A 10,945-nucleotide genomic window follows, 5' to 3' on the forward strand; every position below is an offset into this window, starting at 1 on the left:
CCCGGCCCTCCCCCGCTCCGCCGCGCTCCTCTGCGCATCCCCCGGCCGCCGCCGGAGCCGCAGCCGGGAGCGGGCGGCCGAGCCCCCGGGGCGGCGGGGAACGGCTCGGGGAGAGGCGGTGGGAGGAAAGGAGCTATTTTAAATTAACGGCCCGGCACAGACGCAACTTCCTGCTCTCCCGGTCCGTGATACCGATTGGTAAACAAAGAGTCCCTCGGCGGCCGCTGCCCGGCCCCGGGAGTGCGGGCAGCGCGGCGGCAGGGCCGGGGGCGGCGGCTCCGGCTGCTGCTCCTGCTCCCGCGGAGGGGGTGCCCTCCTCTCGGGGGGCTCACCCGCAGGGACCCCCGCCGCGGCGGAGAAGGGCCAGTCGAGATGGAAACGAATAAAGAAATAACCCGGCCCCGGCCCGGCTCTGCCAGGACTCCCCCTGGAGTCCTGGGCTCCCCCAGGACTGCCCGCGCCCTTCCGGGCCGGGTGGGGGTCGGGGGGGCTCCGGCCCTTCTTCCCCACGGTGCCCCGCAGCCCCTGCAGCCCGCTAGTCCGAGGGTCTCCGCTGCTACCGGAGTTAGCCCACCGCCTCCCCGGGATAGGGCAGCGGGGGATCCCCGAAACCCCCCTGCTCCGGCACAGTCGCTCCCGGCAGTCGCATCGCCCCCGGACTGGCTCCGGGCACCGGGCCGGCTCCGGTACCGGCACCGGCTCCATCACCGATGCGAACGGGTCCCCGTGTCCAGCCGGGGAGGCCGGGCTACCGGGTGGCCTCACAGGCCGGGGGTTCCGGGCAGCTCTCTTCCCTCCCCAGGAGAGCTCCGTTCCGCCGCTCTCTGCAAACGGGGCAAAACCCGGTGGAAAAGCGGCGGCGGCGGCGATGCTTCACCTGGGGGGAGAGGGCGGGGGCCGGCGGCACCCCTCTTCGTCTCTCCCTGAATCCCCTCAAATCGAAGCGGTTGTAATGACGCTGGATTGAAAATAAATAAATTGGCTGTTAATCCAATTGCCGAGAGCCTAGCATCCCCGAGAACTCGATCCCCAGCGACCGGGACCTGGAGAAGGACACACCGGGTCTCCAAACCCCCCGACACCTACCCGGGCTCCGCCGCTCCCGCAGCCCGATATCGAGCATCGCCCGGGGCTGCGGCGGGCTCGGCCGTAGCCGAGGTATCCCGGACCGGTCTCGGTCCGCCCGGTTCCCCGGAGGGAGACCCCAGCCGAAGCAGAAGGCGCCCGGCTCGGGGTTTTGGCACGGACGGAGAGTTCAAGGCCTTCAAATTTGCTCTTGGGCGAAGGTGGGCCCCGAGTCTCCGTGTCTGCGGCAGCCCGCCCCCATGCCTGAAATAACCCAAACGGCGCGGAGCAAATAAAAATCGATTAAGGAAAAAAATAAAGTAAAAAGAGAAAAATAAAATAAAAGGAAATTGAAAAAAAAAAAAAGAAAAGAAAATAAGGCAAACGAATAACCCGGAGGTGGGGGAGAGCGGGGAGCAGGGATGCGGCCGGGCGGGCGCGGAGCAAGGGCCGAGCCGGCTCAGCGGAGGGCTGGTGCCCTCGGCCCGCACCCTCGGTTCTGCGGCGCCGGGAGGCTTCAGCGGGACGCGGCGTCGGGATGGAGCCGTCGGTTCGGGGTAGGTGCTGGCGGCGGCAAGCGGTTCCCCTCTCCCCCTTCCCCGCTCCAGGCTCCCGGAGCTGCGGCAAGGCCGGGCCGGGCCGGGGCTGGGCGGCCGGACTCCGCGCTCCCCCGCCGCCGGGCGCGGCTGGAGGGTGGTTCATGTCGTGACATTGTCAAAAGCTTCATAACAAAACCCAAGAAAAATAATCACGACCCAAAAACCACTCTCCGCCCTGCAGAGGCGATGCCCGGCGGCCACGGGTGGGGAAGGGCTCCGGGCCGTTCTCCGGTGGGGAAGGCGGAGGGCAGCCTCCGCCCGGGAGCTGCTGTAACGAAATATCGTCCCTCCGCCGAGCCGGCTCGGGCGGCGGCTCAGGCCGCGGTACAACCGGGCGAGAACCGGCTCAGGAGCCCGCTCAGCACCCAGTTCCCGCCGCTCCCCGCGTCCCCCCCTTCCCTCCCGGCTCCTGCTCTCTTACTGCTATTTTTCTCGTTATCGCTATCGCTATCATTAATAATAACGGTAAGAGATTTGCTCCGGGTGGGTCTGAGCTTGCGGGGAAGGGAGCAGAGGAAGGGAAATACCCGGGTGCGAGCCGGCGCCGCCGCTCCGCCGCTCCCGAGAAGCGGATGCGAGGGGATCCGCGCTCCTCCGCGGGGGTGCGCAGGGTGGAGCGGAGCCACGGCAGCCTCGGCCTGACCTGCCTTATCCTCATAAATAATAATAACACTAATAGTAAAAATAAAAATTAATGCTGCTCGTTACATTATTATTGATGATGATTTTGTTTTATCGTTGTTAGTACAGTTGTTATTGTTGTTGATATTAGTACCATTATTGCTATTGTTATTATTACCATTATTGCTACTTTTTCTGGCTCGCTCGGGCCGTATGGAGCAGGACCCGGCCCGGGGAAGCCCGGCCCGGGGGGGGGCTCCCTCGCCCGAAGCAGACCCGTTTTCAGCGGCCCCTCGCTGGCTCCGGACACCGACGCTCGCCCGCTGCCATCCCCGCCGAGCCCCCCGGGGCCCTCCCGAGCCGCCGCCCCGCTCTCCCCCCCGCCGCTCCGGGGGCGGCGAAAAGGCGAAAAAAGTCCAAATATTCCTTTATTTTCCCGTTTGACACCCTGGCGAAGGGGCCCCATCTGCCGCCCAGAGCTCCCCGGGCCCGGCACCCCCGGCTCGCTGGAAATGAAGGTAACGCAGGGCCCGCACGGTTCGGCGCCGTTCAGCCCGGCTCTGCTGCGCTGCGCTCGGTGCGAGCGCGTTTCCCCGGGCCCACGGCCCACGCCGGCGGCCTGCGGGCCCCGGTCCTGGGCTGCGGCCGGGGGATGTCCACCGGGAGCGGAGCCGGGACTTCCCCGGACGCTAAACCCTCCGACCCTGGGGACTCCCGGCCCGCCGGGCTTACGCCAAGCACGGCTTTACCGGCCCGGGGGCCAACGCGGCCGCCCGGGGACGGGGTACCCTCTTCCTTCCCCTCCCCGCAAACGAACGGTCTTTCCCGGGAAGAACCCCGTCCCCATCCCGGTGCTCCCGGCCGGAGGCTGCAGAGCCCCGCGGGCACCGCCGAGGGTCCCCCGGTGCCGGAGCAGCGAGGCGGCGGCCGGTGGCGGCCGCGGAGCCGGGCCCAGGCCGGGAGAGCGCGGCGGAGCACGGTAACTGTTGCGGGGCATCCGTGGGCGCGGGGGTGCAGTGCGAAAACACGGGGGGAATGTGGGCGGACACGGGGTAAACATGCATGGACACGCGGGAGATGTTCACGGACACGGGGGAGCCGCGCATGGACATGGAGGGACTGCGCACGGACAGGGGTAAGCGTGTACGGACACGGGGGAAATGTGCACGGACACGGGTAAACGTGTACGGACGCTGGGTAAACGTGCACGGACCCGGGTAAGCGTGTACGCACACCGGAGAAATGTGCATGAACACGGGTGAGCGTGTCCGGACACGGAGGAAATGTGCACGGGCAGGGGGTAAACGTGCACGGACACGGGTAAGGGTGTACGGACACGGGAGAAATGTGCGCTGACACGCGTAAAAGTCTACGGACACAGAGGTAGTGTTCACGGACACGGGTAAGCGTTTACAGACACGAGGGAGAAGTGCACGGACACGGGTAAACGTGGATGGGCACGGGGAGCTGTGTGAAAACACGAGGGGACTGTGCACGGACATGGGCAAACGTGCACGGACACGGGGTAAACATGCATGGACACGGAGAGATGTACACGGGCACGGCTAAACGTGGGCGGACACGGGGGAGATGTGCACGGATACGGGTAAACGTGCGCGGACACGGGGAAACCGTGTCCGGACACGGGGAACATCTGCACGGACACGGGGAACATCTGCACGGACACGGGGTAAACGTGCGGACACGGGAAACACGGGCGTGGACACGGGGAAAATGTGCGCGGATTCGTGCACGAACACTGTAAAAGTGCGTGGATACCGTGTGAGTGTGCACGGACACACCGTGAATGCGCACGGACACGGTGCGACCGTGCAGAGACAGTGTAAGTGTCCACGGACACGGCGTGAGTGTGCACGGACACGGCGTGAGTGTGCCCGGCTTTACAGAGACTCGGGGGGACAAAACGGGCTCGGGGGACTGCAGGAGCACTGTGTGGCCGTGCACGGACACAGGGACACGGGGCAGCCGCCCGTGGGCACAGTGTGACCTTGCACCGCTGCCTTATCGCCGGGTGATTCGTTTGGGGGTTGGTTGGTTGGTAGGTTTTTGTTTGTTTGTTTGTTTGTTTTTAAAGCCATCAGGGAAGCTGCACCCTATACAGCGTATCCAATTATCCGATATAGCCGTGCACAGACACGGGTGAGTGTGGGTGGACACACCGTGACGGTGCAGAGACACGGGTGAGTGTGCGTGGACACGCCGCAACGGTACACAGACACGAGTGAGCGTGGACGGGCTCGTAGCCGTGCACATGTCACAGTGTGGGTGCGCAGGGCTACACCGTAGCCCTGCACGGATTTACTTATTCATTGCTGGTGCGTGTGTGCACGGGGACGGTGCAGCCGTGCACAGCCGGGATCGGGGCTGCAACGTAACCGTGCACGGACACGGGTGGGTGTGCACGGACACGGTGTAGCCGAGTACAGACACGGGCGGGTGTGCACGGCCACGATGTAGCCGCGCACGGACACGGGCGGTGTGCACGGACACGGTGTAGCCGAGCACAGACACGGGTGGGTGTGCACGGACACGGTGTAGCCGTGCACGGACACGGGTGGGTGTGCACGGACACGGTGTAAGCGCCGGCAGACAGTGGTGTCCGTGTGCAGGGTGCCCTGTCAGGGTGCACCTGCAGCTGAGGGCGAATTTTGCCACGGACAGGGGTGGGTCCCTGCCCCGGGGACACCCCCGGGGCCACCTCTGCCGGGCCGGGCTGGGCCCCGGGGTTGCTCGCCGGAACAAGCCCGGACTGGGCGGCCTCGGCGTCTTCTCCCGTCCCGGGCTCCGGCGGCTGCTCCGGGGACACGGACGAAGGCAGAGGACGGCGGGGGAAGCGCTGGGGGTCCCGGGGGCACCCCCTCGTCCCGGAGCCCTCCCGGGGGTGTCCAGCTGTGATGTGCCCCCCCACCCCGAGCCCTCCGCAGCGCTGATTTCGTTAGCGGAGCCGGCTGTCCCGGGGAGCCCGGGGCGGCCTCGGGAAAGGGCGGGCGGGGGACGCCCTTCCCCGGGCAGAGGACACCCCTCCAGGGTGGGGAACACCCCTCCCCGGGCCGCGGCAGCCCCCACGCCCCGGAACGGTCCCCCGCGGGTGGGTGCTCTCCCTTTGTCCCGGCCTGCCCGGCCCCGCCACGCCCGCTCGGATAAAACGAAATAAAACGAAATAAAACGAAATCTGGGCAGGCCGGCACTGCAGACCCCCCCGACACGGCTGTTCCGACACTCTGCCAATGACCGAGCCCGCCAGCACCGGGGATCCCCGTCCAGCGCCCCGGCCCTGCGAGCAGCGCCTCATCCCCTGGGGCTCCACACTCCAAGGGATTCCAGGGCGGCGGAGCCACCTCGACACGGGGAGTGGTGGGGTCCGGGGACCGCAGAACCTTCCCCACTCCTGGGACCCTGCGCCTGAGATCTCCTCCTGTGGCATCCCTGTTCCTGGGACGCGGCTCCTGGCATCCTCTCCCCCAGCATCCTGGTTTCTTGGATCCCTGCTTCCAAGCAGATCCCTCTCTGCAATCCCGGCTGCTGGGGTCCCCACTTCAGGGATTCCTGCTCCTAGGATCTCTGCCCCAGGCTGTGTCCTGCTGTTGGGCACCCTGGCACAGCCGGTGCCACCCCCGCCATGAAGGCTGGAGGCACACAGGTGTCCACAGGCTGGTGTCTTCACTGGAACACCCATGGCAGAGCCCAGACCAACAAGGGACGTGGAGTCACAAGCTGTGAAAAACCAACCAGGCACTGGGATGGCACCCAAAAGGGGAGGCAAGGAGAAGGAGGACAAACAGACCTCGAGGCTCAGCTTCTCCAAAGTGCAGTCACAGGTTATTCTGCACCATGAGATGCTGCTCAGCATTTGCAGGCGGTAGTTTCTGGTTCACGTGCAACCCTGCTCATCACTCCCTGCCCTTCGGCAGCTCCCAGCCCTGGGGTCTTTCCTGCCCGGCCCAGGCAGGCACACAGCGAGGGCGAGCGGGGCTGCAGGGACACGCAGGTGACAAGGTGTCGGCGCTGTTGGCACACCATGTGCCACCAGGTGTGTGGAGGAGGGTGTGATCACACCCCTGGGGAGCTGCTACCACGTTTTTATAATCTTGACCTTTCCAGTTTCTCCAGCCCCTGCTACGTGGGAAACCTCCCTGACCCCAAATCCCCAGGCCCCCCCAGGACACTCACTGTGGGTCCTCCAGGACACTTACCTTGGGGCCCTGAAGCCACTGTTACCCACCCTGGGCCAGCTGCTTCCAAGGAAGGGGGAATCATCTCCAAACCACGTTTCATCCCCCAGGCACCCATCATCGCTGCACACAGGCAATTCCAGTTAATGAGCATAAAATTAACATAGCTGGGAGCCTTGTCACACCTTGTCCATGGAACCCCAGGGTGCTCCTGAGGGACCCCAATAAACCTCCACTGCTGTCAGGAGGAGCAGTGGGGTCTCGACGGCGTGCAGGAAGTGCTGGGGCTTGGCACTGGGACTGGGGGTGCTCCAGCAGCCTCCATGGGACAGACAGTCCCAGTCTCCCATGGGTTTAATGGGGTGATGAGACCCCAGGCAGAGAAGAAGGGAGGGGGTCCCTGGGGGCTGGGCAGGACCTGGACCACGGCACACGGGTGTTTGGTGTGGGTTAAGGGGACTTGCAGAGGGTCCGTAGGGCTCAGTGAGGCTGGGGCCGCTGAGCTCTGTCTCCTCCACCCCACCAGTCCCAGCCCAGGCCCCCTGCATGACCGCAGCCATGAGGTGCAGCCACATACCAGGAACCAGGCAGTGTGTGTGACAGTAGGACAGGGGGAGGAGGGAGGTGTCTGGCCACCCAGCCACCCCGGCCTGCATCCATTGCTGCTGACTCGGGCCCAAACGGGAGTATCAGGCAGGGGTGGCCCCACATGGTTTCCCACTGCAGCCACCAAGCCTTGCCGCCACCCAGCCCACAGGTAGCAGTGACCTTCAGATAATCGATGATGATGGCGAGGAAGAAGTGGGACGGACTTAGCAGATGTTACAGAGAGCGCTAAACCTTGGGGAGGGAGGACGTGAGAAGCGCTAGAACTGGGATGGAGGAGAGATGGCCCTGGCCGGGGACACCCTTGGGGAGGGCTGGGGAAGAGGTCTGCTCTGAGTGGGGGGCTTTGGCTGCCAATGGTTTGGGTTTAGGGGTAAATCCTAGGAAGGGCAGAGGCATCACAAGCTGGGTGGCACGGTGTTGCCCCACACCTGTTGTCCTGACATAGCAGTGGCACCTCCTTATCCCACGCCACCAGGACCGACCCACTGGGCTGGCATTGTTCAGAGATGATCCCACCACAGAGCTGGCAAGCACCGGGGTCCAGGACAGGGGTGAGGGCCACCTCTGCGCGGGGACATCACGCCACTGCTCACACAGAGCAGGTGGGCTCCTTCCCCGCCTCTGAGCCCGGCAGGCCAGCAATAATCATCGCAAGACCCATCAGCATCGCTGTCACACTGAGGCCGTCCGGGCTCACGCTTGTGGACAGCTCTGCCAGCACAAAGAGAGGGCAACGAGCCCAGCCCTCTGCGTGCCCCAAGATCACCCTCACCACCGGGTGCATTTCAGCCGTCCCCAGGATTACTGCAAACAGCAAATCAAAGCACACACTAATTTATCCAAGGAGAAATGCCTAGCACATTTCTGCAAGGTCCTCTGCCCGATGGCAAATCCGTGGCCTCCAGTTCACCTTCTGACCTGCCCTTATTCCCCTGCTCTGCTTTTAAACCATGTGACGGGAGGATTTGGCTTAACGTGTGTCGCTCCAGAAGGAAAGGAGGAGAAGGAGCTCAGAGGGCCCGGAGGTAATCGCTGGCTCCCTGCCCGCGGCACAGGGGCGTTCCTGCAGCCGTGGGGCTGGATTAAGGCGGGTGCACACCCTGGTCCTCTCCCAGGCTCCCCCCACATCTCTGAGCCCCTCCGTGCGGGTCAGGGCAGGTGGTTTGCAGAGATTTAGCAGTACGGGACCAATCCCTCAGCTCTCCCTCGGTGCTGCCAGGTGCCTTCCCTATCCTGCCTACGGCCTGTCTCCGTGCTGCCCTTGCTCCCGGTTGGATGTAGGTCCTGTCACTGGTGGGACCCTCCCAGTATCCTCTTCTCTGTGCCCTCAGGACCAGGCTGCACCAGTTGCACTGCAGGGAAGAGCCAGCATCTGGCATGGCCGTCCAGCAGCAGGTCACGGGGCCGAATTATGCGTGCCAGCCGGCAACATCTGCCCTGGCCCCCCCCGCAAGCATCTGGGCACGGTGGGCAGGAGGGGACAGCTGGAGCAGCCCAGCCACCCTGGGCAGGGGGGGATGTGTTTGGGCAAGAATTAAATAACTTCAGGCTGGGGAGATGTGGGAGGGAGGGAGGGAATAGATACGCACCAGGAGCCTTCGCAAAGCCTGGGGGCTCAGTCAGGAGGCGGCGAGCAGCGTGGGCGCAGGTGGTGGAGGAGGACGCGGGTTCGTCGGCAGTGGAGTTGGAGGGCTCTGCCATGGAGGTACCTTGAAAAGGTGATTTCCAGCCAGAGGGATGGACCTGCCCAGGTCACCCCAACTCCATCTGAACTCATCTGTCTGGACTTGCAGTTTAGCAGATGACTGAGGTTTAACCTCGCTGCCACCAGATGCTTGGAGGGATCTCAGCGAGGAGGCAGCGGCTGCTGCAATGGGCTGGGGAGGGGGATGCCTGCCCCCATCCTGCCTGCCACCGGTGGGCTCAGCTCAGCTCATCCCACCCCATCCCATCCCACCCCATCCCATCCCATCCCTGTCCCCAGAGCACGCACAGACACAAGCTGAGGCCAGCAAAAGGCGAGCAAAGCCAGCCCCTCGCTCCGAGAGCCCAGGGCCTTCTGGAGCACCCAGGGGAGTGCAGACAGGGGTCACTGTATGGGGCAACTCCCCCCCCCCGCCCCAAACTGGTGTGCCCATCTCCCAGTGCAGAAAATAGGTTGCATGAGCCCCTGGCTGGTGTAAATTGGTGTTACGTGTCTGTGGTGGAGCAGGTACATGCTGGCGGGAATTGCTTTTGGAAAGCTTGTGCCAAATGCTTCCAAATGGCTGCTCCAAAGCCATGGGACCTGGCCACCAACTGGGTCCCCAGCACTGTCCCCCACAGCCATGGCTGAGTCCCCAGCCAGCGCCAGTCCCTCAGCTCCCCATCCTAGCGCTGTGAGCAGGAGCAGCTCTGTTGCGGTTATTCCTGCCCAGTGCTAGGTCCAAGCTCCACGCCCCAAGTTCTGCTCCCGCCACTGCTGGCATTGCCCCTCACTGGGGGTTGGGGGATCTCCTGAGATATTATCCCCCACCCTCTGCTCCGAGGGCAAACCGCCCAGATCAACTCTCTCAGGTCCTTGTCCTGCCAGCTTTTGGATAACCCAGGGATGGAGGTAGCACAGCTTTTCCACATCCCTCTTCCTGTGTCAGCAGCACTCGCAGTGAAGGATTATTTTTCCTGACATCAAATCAGCCTTTTGATTTCTGCAGCGTGTGTCCTTTGCCCCCTGGTCCTGTCACTGTTCTCCCCAGGGAAGTGTTTGCCTCCGTCTCCTCCTTAACCCACCTTCTCCCAGATGCAGCTGGCAGAGAGGTCCCCCCTTTCCCAGCCTTTCCACTGCTTTGCCCTGTAGGCATTTTTTTCGGTGCTGGGAGCCCCTGGTGGGACAGGGACCCATGGAGCCAGACCCAGTGCTGGGCAGAAGGAGGCATCGCTGCCCTGCGCTTACATGGGGCACCCAGCCCCACATCCCAGCCTTGTCCTTCCTCCTTGAAAGGCCCCAGCGAGCACCCACAGCGGTGGGCTGCTGGAGGGGGCTCCCTGACACCCTCCCCACTGAGCCACATCTGGCTGCCACCAGCCCTGGTTCTGCTGCCTGCCCTGGGGACTGCAGGAGGAACAGGGATGGGGATGGGGACAGGGACACATCCCTCCTGCTAGCTAATTGAAGTCCTGGTCTCACTCTGGGCACAGGCACAGGGGAATATTGCACATCTGCTGGTGAAACTGGAGTTCTGCTGTCCCACCAGCCCTGCACCCGTGGGACCGTCCTGCCCCGCTGGCCTCAGTCACTCAGGGGAAGGGGCGGCACCGCTGAGACATGGCACTGGGAGCCACGGCGCTGGGGGAGCACCTGAGGATGATGAGGGTCTGTGCGATTCTAAGAGCTGAGGAAGAGGGAGATCAGGTAGAAATATGGCTGGTAGCTCAGTAAATTGGATTGCGGGGAGCTGGAGAGGCTTGGGGGGGTGGCTGGCTGGCGCGGGGGCCGGCTGTCTCTCCCACGGCCCATGGGAATGGCAGCACGCTGCTTCTGTGGATGAACAGGAGCAGCAGAACAGGCGGATAAGGGGGGATTAAGGTCCCATGTGAGAGGAGCATCACCCCCGAGCCCCCAAAGCCGAGCTCTGGAAACTCCAGCTCCATCCTCGAAGCGCCGGCTGGCTGCACGTCCCTGGCCGAGACCCTGTCTGGCGGCGTCCAGAGGCGAGGTGGCCCCAGAGTGACATCTAACGGCAGCGGGCCGGGAGAGGACACGGCCCAGCAGCTGCCTTCCTCCTTGGGGGCTGCGACTTCTGCAAACGAACCCCCCCCCGTGGCCCCCGGCCCCAGCTCCCCTCCGGCGGCACGGAGCTGACAGGACAGGGGTCCTCC

This window comes from Rissa tridactyla, chromosome 5, assembly GCF_028500815.1.
Source record: "Rissa tridactyla isolate bRisTri1 chromosome 5, bRisTri1.patW.cur.20221130, whole genome shotgun sequence".
In the NCBI taxonomy this organism is placed as follows: Eukaryota; Metazoa; Chordata; class Aves; order Charadriiformes; family Laridae; genus Rissa; species Rissa tridactyla.